Genomic DNA, 14,739 nt, shown 5'->3' with positions numbered 1-14,739 from the left:
TTAGGATGGTAGCTAGATAATCCTTGAATGAGGAAGTTCATTCATCAATCTACTCTATTGAATACCAATGATGAGGGTGGATTGAAGGATGAACTCACATGAGAAAAAGGGCTTAAGGTTGGTGATAAGCAACAACTCTCTCAAAGTACTCTCTCTTTTTCTCAATACAGCAACCAAGAACAAGCTCTCCTTATAAAGGCAAAAAGTTCCAATGATAATAAAATAGTCATTGTCTGACTAAGTTCAATGTCATCGAACGTATACTTTCAATGCCACCGAATATCAGCGCGATGATACGAACTCGACTGAAAAACATTGCTGGAATTTTTTGACATGAGATCGATGTCATCGAGCCCTCTTTGATGTCATCGAGATTTGAATTTCGATGTCATCGAATTACAGTTCGATTCCTCGACATCCTATGTGATATTACACAAGAGCTTGCTGGACAAGTTTAAGGCTGTCTTCGATGTCATTGAGCCTAATTCGATGTCATCGAATTTCAAAGTTCAATGTCATCGAATGTCATCGAGGTTTGAATTCCGATGTCATCGAGGCTAGCTCGATTCCTTGAACATTTTAGTTGATTTTCCTTTGAAGCTTGCTGGATACAAACTTGTCCAGATTCGATGTCATCGAACCTTTCTCAATGTTATCGAGATTTGAATTTTGATGACATCGAAGCTCGTTTGATTCCTCAAGAAAAGTCAGAATATTTTTCAAGAAGTGTTGTTGGACAATGCCCTAAGTTTTTCAATGTCATCGACTCGTCTTCGATGTCATCAATTACTAATTTTCGATGTCATCTAAGGTATGTTTATTCATTGAATATTCTGTCCAAAATATTATGTGGTTGCTGGACATAAAAGGTCTCCTTTCGATGTCATTGAAGCCTATTCGATGTCATCGAACATGAGTGTGCGATGTTATCAACGTAAGCTTGATGTCATCGAACTAAGCAGAAAACTTAGAAAATTTTCCTGATTAAAAACAAGTTTTCAGACTTTTAACTTCTATGTTGTTCTAAGGCTTTTAAGGATTTATTTACTTGAGTGTTTTGGAGCATGGGATGTGAAGCTGAATTTACCTTTAACGATCTCGAAATGAACATCCGGTTGAGGCAATAGCTTGTAAGATCTTTATATGAGGCTCACTTGACTCACCGACTCAACCCTCACGCTAATTGACAAACCAGGGCACTTTCAATCTCCCCCTTTGTCAATTACGTGACATAACACCTAAAACACCTCCCTAAATTGTGTGTACATCAACTTCACACAAATTTACAAATATCCTATTAAAGTTCATACACAACATTGAATCTTCATGTAGCTACTCCCCCTGTCTTCTTGCAACTGCTCCCCCTATCACCTGTATCACCTTGCAAATAAACCATACACTCAAGTGTTCTCATGGTGGGATTTGTTCTCCCCCTTTTTTTTCAGTCATTGACAAAGGTTGGTATGTACCAATATCAGATAGATTGACTAAAGTTAAACTTTAAGAAACTAGGAGAATCAATGTAATAGGAGGGCCACGTAGGGATCAGCTCATGGCAGTGAATCTGTATGTCATGGAGTAGAGAATCATTATTTCATAACATGTAAGCATATCTCCAAAATGCATAAGATAGTAGTTCAATTAACATGTCATAGATGATAATAGAGCACTGAAATCATCATTCCACAAAATAACACTACTTCCATAGTGCATACGATAAACTGTAATTAAATCCGCATTCTACAGATAGCATTCATTCCCATAGACATTTAATATGAAGCTCAAAAAGATCATCATTAAAATATAAGAGAAATCAATGTAACTGTCCAAGTTTGGCAGTGAATTAGTGTTTAAGCCATCCAACAAAACAGACATATCATCCAGCCCATCCATGGGCATATTTAACCAAAATAAAAAATAAAAAATCTCCAACCATTCTGCCCATCCATGAGCATAAACAAAAAGAAATGTCTGCACAAAATGACCAACCTAGCACATATACCTAGAGATACATACTTGGGGCAAAAAAAAATAATCCCAAGTATCCATCAGTCATTCATGGATAAGGGAGGCTAGAGGAGACACCCTATGACGCATGAACCGCATCATCTGTCAGTAAGTCAATGACTTGCTGTGTAGTTCCCTGCAGTGCGGTTATACTCTCCTCAAATATGGTCAAGCATGCTTCGCATTGCCGAAGATTTTCTTTAATGTCAGATTGTCCATTCAGCAGTTGCCACCAACCTCGTGTTGACTGAAGGGGCGACGATTACTAACTGACTCCGGACTGTTCAGCGGCATGCGATTGGAACCCCATGGCATCGGCAGATGTAGGCGCTGACTGTCCTCTACGCCGTGGGTCGGAGCAGTGGGACTAACCAGATAAACAGTTGTTAAGTGCAGGCTCCGAACGGTATCTTCATTGAACCAAACCTCAAGGTGTTTTTGGGTTAAACGAAGGCGGCATCCCTACAAAGCGTGCGATCTTGCAAATGAGAGATGGGAATGGTAGTGTGGCAAGATGCTTCCCTTTGACTAAGCGAGTTAATTGTCACAGGATAAGGGTTGGCAAACACACTGGAATCTCTTGATGAACATCATACAAGATATTGAGCACATAGGGAGAGAGTACATTTCCTGTTACTTCACATGGATAGACATTGGTACTAAAAATCCTGTGAAGAATCTTGAATGTAGGTTCGAGATACTTGGTGTGGAGAACGTTTTCCTCATTCCTAGGGATGGTGGAGCCTACGCACAATGCTCAAGTCACCTCTCCCTAGACGCCAAGAGCATTTAGCTTCCAATCGGTCACGGGTATGTGCATAACCTCCACACCCAAAAGACACCTGATTAACACAGGGGTGATGAGTTTAGTCTGATTCATGAACTCTATGCTAATACATGAAGGATCATCACAGACAGTGTGGCATGTATTGAAAAAATGATGAATCAAGTCATACTGAAATTTGCCACCAAGATTTACTACGTTGTACCATCCATTTTCTTCCAACATACGATCGATCCCATATGGCTCAATACACATGCTGAGGATTATGCGGTCAGCCATAGTAGTTTTCTCCCAAGCTAGGCATTTGGGAGGTGAATCACAGGGTATATGCTTGCTCTTTTTGGTTTTCTTGTGTTTGGATGATTCACCATGAAGAGGAGTCTTACCTTTGTCTTTTGCCATCCTTCCTTCTTTAGATGAGAAGTGTCCTCAAGGCAAACAGATTGAAGGAAGTTGAAATCTAGAGAAGATCAGCAAAAAAAATAATAATAAATAGTTCTTTAGATTTTTTCCGTGCTTGCTGTCTCTTTAATACTAGGGATCTTCGATGACATCGAATCTGATTCGACGTCGTCGAATACAGAATCATAATGGCATTGAAGTCCGGTTCGATGACCGTTGGAAAGAACCAAAGTACTTTCCTGATGTACAACATTTCACATTCCAGAGTGTTTTCGATGACATCGAGATTGGTTCGATATCGTCGAATATGTCAAATCTTTAAAAATTTTGATTTTTTTTTTCTTTGACATACATATGGGCAATGGTTAGTACAACGAAGTATGCCTATTTTGCATAAGTACATTTAACTAAGGCCAAACAACTTCTATGTTTTCCTTTTTCAAAAAGAGAGAACCTTAGTTTTCATATGTGCCAATCTAGCTCATTCTGCCTGTGCATTCCATTAAATTGCACATATTCTAATAGATTTTTGGAGATCACCAAATCTATTTGCATCAAGAGGCTTTGTTAGGATGTCGGCAAGTTGTCTTTCTGTAGACACATAATCCAACACAGGCGATAATACATGATGAACACGTGTAAGAAGGAAGTTGGTAATGACGTAGGGTAATACTGTGGGGACAAGAGGCATAGAAGATATATTTTTAATAAAAATAAAACACGAAATTCGAAACCCTGATAGTCGTCTAAGACGAACTTGGAACTTGAAATAGTTTTTATTTCTCATAAACATTACATCATACTCAAGAAAAGACTTTTCAAATTTAGGCAAACTCTGCCTATTACATAAGCATTTCGGCTATTTATGGATGGAGGTGGTGCTTGTGGATTCTAGGAGTCTTCGAATCCGCGGACTTCAAATGTATTCGAATCCGGAAATCTCATCTCTGGAGATGTGATGCATCGGCTATCATGCCACCTGTCATAGGAAATAAGTTCCTTTGTCGGGACGCACAGACAACATTTACAGCTATCATCTTCCTTTGTCGGGACACGTCGGCAGCATTTACAGCTGTCGTCTTAATGTTGACAGATCTTCCAGCTGTCTGCAGTCACGTTGTCACTTCAGCTTTCTGATGACACTGGATTATCGGGCCATTTAGGCGCTCGTGTTTTGTGTGATGTAATTCGAAAAGTGTGTGAGGGTAAGTAATTCATTCATTTCTGCAATTGAGTTTGCCCATACTGCTGCAGGGATATCTAAGACATTATTCAAGTCACACATCTCTCTTTTGAAGAGGTGGAATATGGCCGTGTAGATATGCCAATACTAGGCTAGATTGATGCTCCTCTAGCATCTAATAACTACCCGATCGTGGATGTATGGCACATAGTAGGCATCACCATTGTCCAGTTGGACAAGTTCCCTTGGATTTCTGAATGTAATTTCCACATACTCATTTTGGTGCCAGGATATCAAGGATTGCCATACGTGAAGTGGTTGGAACCATTCTAAGAAATGGAATACATTCAGATTGGGTTGTGTTAGCCTGTGATGGTCACCGTCTCTTTCCCATTAGATCCAGCAAAAATAGGCCACAAGTTTTGCTTGCTCGAAGATGAACATAACAGTCCATTTTTCAATGAGGTACCACAAAAAGCACAGAGCTTCGTTTGGGAAATAATATAAGTCTCCAAAGAACCTGGGTGTTAGGAATGGGTAATGTGGATTGGGGATATGTAGGAAGATGGGTCTATTGCAGAATAGATGAATATCAAGGAAGGTCTTGAGATTATGTGATGGATGGTTGGCGAAATAGATGGTGGAGATATGGTTATTTATTTATTTATTTATTTAATTTCTTGGGGGAGATAGGCAATTCTTTCTAAAGGGAAGATGTTCGGTATAGATATTTGGTGGTTTGGAATGGGACAAGGGTTTTGGTGGTTTTCCATTGGGAAGGCGAGAGAGGCAGTCGGCCCAGACATTATCTTTTCCTTTAATTTTGTTTACTGCGAAGCTCCATTATGTGAACCAATTGTGCCATCATAGCAATTGTGGTTGAGGGATGGTTTTCTGCTTAAATTCGAGCATACGTGGGAATACTGAAATGTCCATTTCTACAAGGAAATGGTGTCCTACTAGATGAAACTGGCATTTTGAGATCCCATTTTTTACTTCGAGAATTTCTTTTTAGGTAGAGTGGTAGTGTTGTTCAGATGGTTTGAAAGTTCCGATTTGATAACCACAAATCTGTCGAACTCCATTGAGTTCTTGTATGAGGACAGCCCCCTAGAATGCGAATTGCATTAGTGCTAGGAATTTGTAATCCTAGAAGTGATGGAATGATCTGCTTGAGTGCCCTGACAACTTCAGTATGACTATCGCTCCATGGTGCCGCATTTTTTTAGTAGGGATGTGAGAAGATTACGATACTTGCTCACATGTGGAACGAAGTCAGAGACAATTGACGATGCCCACAAACTGTTGGACTTGCCGTGTTGTGGTTAGCTCATCTGGGAACTATAAGAGATGGTCAGCAATGTGCAAGTGTGGGGAATATCATCCATCTTTAATTTCCATATCGAGGAAGTCAATATTCGACTGAGCCAATTGCATTTTTCTTTCTGAGAGCATGATGCCATTTTCTACGCAGATTGCATAGAACTGTTGGAGTAGTTCACTGTGAATCCTTTCATTTGGAGAATACAAGAGAATGCCATCAATATAGACCAAATAATGATGAAGGATGGGTTGAAAAATCCGGACCATCGCCTTTTGGAAAAGGGATAGAGCAGTTTTCAGCCCGAACGACATAATTGTCCATTGCTAGTGTGCGTTTGGGACAGCAAAGGCCGTCTTGTATAAATCTTCTGGGTTAATGCCTAGTTGCCAAAATCAGCTTTGAGATCAAACTTGGAGAAAAGGTGAGTATCTGCCAAGTGTTGAAACAGAGAAGCACGAAATGGTAGCGGGAACTTGTCATCTTGAAGGTATTGGTTCAGTGATTTATAGTTGATGACAAGTCAGAGTTTTCCCCGCACTTGTTCAGAGTGCTTATTGGCATAAAATACTTCGCAAGCCCATGGAGAACCAATGGGCTCAATGAGGCCTTCATTGAGAAGACCAGCAAGCCACCAAGAGAGAGAGAGAGAGAGAGAGAGAGAGAGAGAGAGAGAGAGAGAGAGAGACTAGGACAACTTGTGTTGTGTATGTTAGTCTAATGACTAACTCACACACATATACATGTTACTTAAAAGCAAGATACAGTGCTCCACAGGAGTACAGCACGCACACACACACACAATTACATGTATTTCCACAGAGGAAATGGTCCACATTCAACACACGTGTTCCCACCTGCTTATTGGACTAGCATGATTTTCTTTTTCACTTATGCAACATAAAGATGGACTTCTTTTCTCAGTTATTTCGGATCGTTTTGGTTATCAGATCTTGCTGGTCTGCTCTCCATTTTGCTGAAGGAGACTTATTGATGGGGACATCACGTGCATACGCACGCCCCCCTACGCACGTAGGCAAGGAGGGCCCCACCATCAATCTGGAACGATGACGGCGTCTAGGGAGGGCCTTCTAGTTCGAGGATTGCATTTTGGTTCATTGGAGTGGACCCGATAGTCATGTGAATCCCACCATGGGTTCTCATGATCATGACCCACTATTCTAATTGATCTAGTACTTTGAGTTTTGTTATTATTATTATTAGAAATACCATGGACGGTTTAGATTGCTTTGATTAGTTGTTATTTTTAATTACTTTGTCTCCAAGTAATAAGTTACGCATATGGTACGAGTTTTGGGGTATAGGGTTTCATTATAAATAGGCACCTGTGGTAGTGTATTTTTTTCTCAACGAAGATTAATAAAATTATTGCTTTTTTCTTCTCCTCTAAATTTCTAAGTTGTGGAGATTCAATTGGGTGTGAAACTCTCCCTTCCTTGAAGGGCTGACTACTGTGGTGCGAAGCCACACCTATCCCGATTCGCCCCCACCCTCTTCCATCCATATTTCCCTTCTCCTACAAGCATTCCATCTGCAAATCCATCAATATTTACAAGTGTTTTCTCTATACAACAAATTTCCAGAATCTGACCCTGTAGGAGGGCTGAAACTTCGACGGAGTACTACAAACAAACTGTGAATCGGATCGAGCTGAGATTTGGGAGTTTTGGAGTCCATCCCTAGCCGACTAGTGCAAAGGTAGACTTTTTCTGAATAGTGGGCCCCACACACGTGCGACTGGGATCACACGCACATGCGTCTGGGCCATTACTACTATCCACACGTGCGGTACTTCTCTGGCTCATCTCTCTCTTCTCTTTCACTCCTCTTTCACCCCAAATCCCTAACCCTAACCCTATATTACTCAAATCCCTAATTTTATGCCCTTTCTTCAACCTTAGGGTTCTTCGAATTGAAATCTGTGAACCCCTTAGATTAGAGAATTATTTATGTGCATGTGTGGATGAATTTACCCTCCTTTGATTATTGTTTGGTTTATAATTTTAATTGATCCGGCCCTAGTATGTGTAGGCCTGGATCCGCATAAGATTCCCCTTGATTGAGCGTTTAAACTTTTATGTGGGATGTGGAATTTTGTGTAATTGTTTCTGAACATTTGTAATCTAAAAACTGAAAATCTTGCACATCATACTTGAATTTTATGTCCTACATCAAATTTGGTATCAGAGCTTAGGGTTCTTATAGGGGAATGTATTGCATGTTTAGGGTTTAGTTTATTTATGTCCATTATGCATTAAGTATCATCATATAAAGTTATTTAGAAGTCCGTAATTTTTTATATAAGCTGTTGAATTTTCTGCTATCATAAATCTGCATATCTCTTTGCTGGTTTTCTGTTGACAGATTTTTTTAAGGCAAATAGGTTGTCGAAAATTTAGTATTGTGTCGTTTTCTCCATATAGAGTCCTATAGGAGCATTTAGTCCTATCTAGGCGCATATAATCATAGTAAAGGTTCTTAGATTGAGTTAGTAGTTGTATGCCCACACATACGGTTCGTGGTTTTAGCTTGCACCCTACACTAAACATGGAGCAATTGCAAGAGTCAATGAACAAGCTGACCCAACAGTTTGAGTCTTTGGGTAGGCACTTAGAACAACGTATGGATCAACGCTTTGAACAACTTGATGTGCGCATTACCCAACTAGAGACCTTTATCAGGGTAAACCCGACCATTGGGAAAGATGTTCAATCTAAGGCAGGTGGTCAGGAGGATAGACCAAGAAATGGAGGCAGCCAAGGAATCGGTTATGCGCGTGCACCCGTGCACCCACCCTGTGAGGGACATCAAGACCACTATGACCCCGATGCGCAACTTCTCAAAGGAGTTAGAGTAGATGCCCCTACATTTGATGACCACTTGGACCTTAAAGCTTTTCAAGATTGGTTGGCAGACATGGACCACATTTTTTAGTGGTATGACATATACGGCATTGTGGCTAGAGAGAGTGCACCAGCGGTTAGTGTAAAGTTACCCATTGAAGCCATTCTAGTAGTGGATGAGTTTCGTGATATCTTTCCTGATGATCTTCCCGATGAGTTTCCCCCTATGAGGGATATACAGCACACCAGGATGTGGGACACCGTACTACCTATAGTCGAGTTTGCGTTTAATAGTTCTGTTGATAGGTCCATAGGTCTAAGTCCTTTTGAAGTCATTACTAGTTATAAACCTAAGGAAACCTATTGATCTTGTCCCTATGTCACTGTCCCATAAGTCGTCAGAGTCTGCAGAGTCTTTTGCACATCACATTCATTCATGGCATCAAGAAATCAGGCAGAAGATCATGACTAGTAATGACCATTATACACTTTCTACAGACCAACATAAATGTTTCAATGAATTCAATGTAAGTGACTATTATGGTCTACATCAGGCCAGAACAATCCCCTCAGTGAGCCGTTCGTAAATTACACACGCGTAGCGCTGGACCATTTAAAATTATAAAATGAAACGGTCTCAATATGTATGTGGTAGATCTTCCACCCTCCATGAGAATTAGTTTCACATTCAATGTGGAGGATCTAATTGTATTCCAAGGAGCCACTGATGCATTGTCCAACCTTTCACCTAACCATCCCGATTCTCCAAACTTTTCCTTTAATCCATGGCCCTTTCCCGACCCATCTTCCCAGCTTCTACTTCCCATACATACCCTTTCTAACCCATCGTCCAGCCTCTACATCCCATACTTACCCTTCCCGACCCATTTTTTCAGCATATACCTCCTATACCTACCATTCCCACACCCAGAGAGGAGATAAAGGATATTTTGGACCATCAAATAATATTCACATCGAATGATGAGCTTTAAAAGTACCTGGTTAAGTGGCAGTCATGCCCAGCTTCAGACAATACACGACTCACTGAGGAGAAGCTTCAAAGACTTGATCCAGAAATCTTGGAGCAGTTCAGGAGTTTTGTTTCACCAGTAGCGAAATCTTCGCAACCGGGGAGAATTGATGGGGACATCACGCGCACACGCACACCCCCTAGGCACTTACGCAAGGAGGACCCCACCATTGATCTGGATCAATAACGACATCCAGGGAGGGCCTCCCAGTTAGAGGACTGCATTTTGGTTCGTTGGAGTGGACCCGAAAGTCATGTGAATCCCACCATGGGTTCTTCATAATCGTAGCTCATTATTCTAATTGATCTAGTACTTTAGATTGCTTTGATTAGTTGTTATTCTTGATTACTTCATCTCCAAGTAATAGGTTGCGCATATGGTGCGAGTTTTGGGATATAGGGTTTTATTATAAATAGGCACCCCTGGTAGTCTTTTTTTTTTTCAATGAAAATTAATAAAATTGCTGCATTTTTCTGCTCCTCTAAATTTATGAGTTGTGGAGATTCAATTGGGTGTGAAACCCTCCCTTCCTCGAAGGGCCGAATACCGTAGTATGAAGCCACACCTATCCTAATTCGTCCTCACCCTCTTTCATCCATATTTCTCTTCTCCTACAAACATTTCATCTACAAATCCATCAATATTTACAGGTATTTTTCTCTCTACAGCAGTTTTTCAGAATCTAGCCCTACAGGAGGGCTAAAACTTCGGCGGAGCACCATGCACAAACCGTGTATCGGATTGAGCTGATATTTAGGGGTTTTGGATTCCATCCCTAGCCGACCAGGGCCAAGGTGTCTTTTTCTAAATAGTGGGCCCCATACACATGCAGCTGGGATCACACGCACGTGCGTCACGGTCATTGCTGTTGTCCACACGTGCGATACTTTTTTGGTTCGTTTCTCTCCTCTCTTACACTCCTCTTTCACCCTAAATCCCTAACCCTAACCCTATATTACTCAAATCCCTAATTTCATGCCCTTTCTTCGACCTTAGGGTTCCCCAAATTGAAATCTGTGAACCCCTTGGATTGGGGAATTATTTCTGCGCATGTGTGGATGAATTTACCTTCCTTTAATTCTTGTTTGGTCTATAATTTTGATTGATCCGACCCTAGTATGTGTAGGCCTAGATCCACATAAGATTCCCCTTGATTGAGTGTTTGAACTTTTGTGTGGGATGTGAAATTTTGTGTAATTATTTCTGAACTAGTGTGATTTAAAGACTGAAAATCTTGCACATCATACTTGAATTTCATGTCCCGCATCACTTCTTTGGCATGTTACATTATGCCATTTTGTGAGAATAAGGAAAGAATGTAATAGAAGAACTTTCTAAGGTTATCTCGTCCAAGGGAGCAGCTGTTTGAATCAATCAAATCCAAACCGATATTTGTGGGTTCTTGTGGCAAAAGAGTTTAGAGGTGTTTAGCTTTCAATTTATCAAGTGACTAGAGTCTATCAATGATACTGATACCAGCAGAAAATATAATGTGAGGATTGTGTGGAAACCACCACCAAGTAAATTGGTGGAAACTAAATACCAATGGGTGTTTTCTGGGTAATCCAAGGCATAGTTGGATATGGCAGAGTAGCTCAGGATGAATATGGAGTGATCAAGTTGGTCTTCTCAGGTATTATTGCCATCAATGACTCAAACAGGGCCGAGCTTCTCACAATCTTAGTTGGCCTTAAGCTGGTCCAGAGTATAGTTTTCAGGACATTTTCCTGTACAGATTCCACAAACACAATCTCTTCAGCCCCAGCCTCTTGCAAGCCCCCTTGGAAGAAGCTTTTCACGGTGAATGAGATCATTGCAAAGGCTGACGTGGATATCTATTTTCGGCTCATCACTCTAGTGGCTAATGATATAGCCGATTGCTTCGCAAAAGATTTAGAGGATTTCAAATTTGTATTTTGCTTCTTTTCTCTAATAAATTCAGTGTTCAATAATACCAGCCTAATTTTTGTGCAAGGGAAGTACAATAGTACACAGTGGAGACCACATCATCTTGTGTGCATGAGTAGCTGCCGTAGGATGGGTAGGAGCCAGGTGCGTATGGGCTTACCAATACCTTCCGCATTAATAGATTTCTTGCATCCCTCTAATCCCTATTCATGTTCCATATCTGTCTGGCTTCTAAGCTTCTTTTTGTAGCAATAAAATGTATGTCATATATATCTCTGACCCGTATTATCACTACATAGAAAGCACAATGCCATATTTACTTTATCATCGAATATATGAAAGTATTTACATCATCAGTTGAATAATTGAATTCAGTGTTTTGAATAACGTCCGTAGCCTAGTGTAGCTATGACGCCATGTAGTGTTAGCCAATAGCATAAAAATCCTGTAGCAAATGCTACATAGGCCATAGCATAGGCAGTAGCGTACGCTACTTTTTTCTTTATAAATGATAATTGTATTGTGTACTCTCAAACTGTGGGATTTTAATTTCTTTTCATACTTGTGACTTGTGGTTTCAATTAGACATTATTAATTAAAGTGTTTTGCTTATAAAGTTGTCAATGTGATAATGATTTGATTTAGTTTATATACGATGGATTGGCTTGTGATAAATGATAATTAATAACTTGTTTGAACATGCTTGTACTTGAAAAAATGAATCATCTTTTAAGGATTTTTATATTTGTTTTTTTGTTTTTTCTTACTATTTAGCATATTTTTCCTATTTTAAAATTTAAAAAATAGTAGCGTAGCTTACGGTACTTATGCCACATGTTATAGAGGGCTGAACGCTACACAACACGCTACCGCTATTTAAAAAACTGCTTGAATTTGCATCAGATCGTGGATGTTCACCTCAGGGCTATGTCTAATACCCATCAAAGCTGTCAGGTTGTCCAGGTCATTTAGATACATGGCCGATGAGAATCAGAGACACACAAGGACGTGGCATGGAAACATCATCAGTATGGAGTTTACTCATGAAACTAAAGAATCAGAAGCGATGCAATACAGATACTATACCTATTTTGAAGTATCTGGGTATTCACAGCATATAGCCTGAGGTTGGGATAAAGTCATGTTGGAGTTTTGTTTTTTTTTTTTTTTTTTTTTTTTTTTTTTTTTAAGGATGTGATGTCGTGTGGGAGCTTTTTAGTCATTTTTTGCTGCGCCCATAATCCGCTGAAACCATAAAACAATCAAACTGAATTAAGGGTTTTGCAGCATCTACTCATCACTCCATTCTTCATCCGCCGTATCAGCCTAGCTTTCTATGGTCTGAGTCTACACAGGCAATCAGAACGCCCTAATGTGCATGACCAGAAGGGTTTCAAGTGGAAGTTTGCAGGCCTGGTGGGGTGGCTACTTCGACAACGCATGATTCATTCGGAGGTGTCGGCCACGCAGGCCCTAAGCTTTGGATTTGATTAGTGATTTAGAAGTTTCTTTTCGTCATATACCACAAGATTCTAACGTTCTTCCAATAATTTGGCTAACGTGTCTCCAAGCCAGCTCTGTGTGGGCAAACCTCAGCCTATGATTTATTTATTTTATCTCTCTTTTTTCTTTTTCTTCTTTTTTTTTTTTTTTTAAAATTATTTGATGTGCTTTTGTTCTTCCAATAAAGCTGTTAATTATATAGGGAAATGATTGTTTAGGCTGGAAATGGAGGAAGGATTCTCATCGTGATCAAATGTAGGGTATTCCTCCCTACTTCAACCAATAAAATCAATCTGCACACTATGACTCGTGAGATCGTGACCTTAGTTTCATGAAGTGGTAACAAGGAATCCATGGTCCTTGAAATTTCAAGATGAAAGAATGCCTAGCAACCTTATTAAACTGACATTAAAGAATTTAAAATATTCACACACTTAAAACAGCAGTTAATGAGGCATTTGCAGGAAAAGATCCCATAGCAGATGACATAATTTTATTAACAAGACAGGGGTGGGCGTAAACACAAAGCTAGATTTATGGAGGGGTGCTTTGGAATCTAAAGGATTTAAAATTAGTCAAACTAAAATAGATTTTATGGAGTGCAACTTTAGTAATAATTGGAGTGAAAACAAGGAATCAGTTAAGATTGCTCACCAAGAAGTTGCCCGAATGACCACTTCTGATACCTTGGGTCAATAATTCATGGAAGTGGAGAGATTGAGAAGATGTTATCCATAGAATTCAAGCTGGGTGGAACAAATGAAGATGTGCTTCTAGAGCTTTATGTGATCGTCGGGTGCCACAAAAACTGAAAGGGAAATTTTTATAGGATAGCTATAAGACCAGCCATGATTTATAGGACAGAACGGTGGGCAGTAAAGGGACAACATAACATGTTCAGAGGATGAGTGGAGCCAAAATGAAGATGTTGAGATGTATGAGTAGCAAAACTAGGAAGGATGGAATTAGAAATGATTGCATTCAAGGGAACTTATAAGTAGCACCCAATGTTTTCAGTATCGATAATAATCGGTCGATGTAACTTACCATACATCATGTATCTCACCTGGGTGATACGAAACCCTGTTTAAAATTATTTGTATTGCAGAAGATATTGCATTATATCTCAATGTATCACATGATATCGTGGATTCCTCTCCACTTCTAACTAGATCTATTGTGAATTTCCACCATTCCTCTTAAATCCCTTTGGAAAAAAATACAAATTTCGAGTTGGAATCAAGATCCAAGCCAATTAGAGGCCATTTTCGATCTAGTGAAAATTGGGGGAAAAAAAATATATTTGAAATTTCCCTAAAATTTTCTAAATCATTTGCAATCTTAGTGTCTAAATGTGTATGTAACCTGATCTAATGATTCTTGGTAATTTGGGGACTTTTTTTTGGGGGGGGGGGGGTGGTGGAAATCTTAATTAAAAAATATAAAAAATAACCTTTTTTTTTTTCAAAATTCCACTTCTATCAGCAGTCAATTAGCCCCCATTTCTTTTCTTCTTCTTTTTTCTTCCAAAGTTCCACTATTAATGTGTGTGTAGCTTTATGTGGGTCTAAGCCACAGCCACACACATCATTCACACATATATTTCAAGTTTTCTCATTCTTTTGCTTTTGAATGTATTGCTTATGTTTCCATAGATGTCTTCTTACATTTCTAAATTATGTGAATTCATTTTGAATATACCTGCATCAGTTCAATCCAACAACGCATAAATTAGG

This window comes from Magnolia sinica, chromosome 19, assembly GCF_029962835.1.
Source record: "Magnolia sinica isolate HGM2019 chromosome 19, MsV1, whole genome shotgun sequence".
Classification (NCBI taxonomy): Eukaryota; Viridiplantae; Streptophyta; class Magnoliopsida; order Magnoliales; family Magnoliaceae; genus Magnolia; species Magnolia sinica.
Note: the sequence above shows the minus strand (reverse complement) of the source record.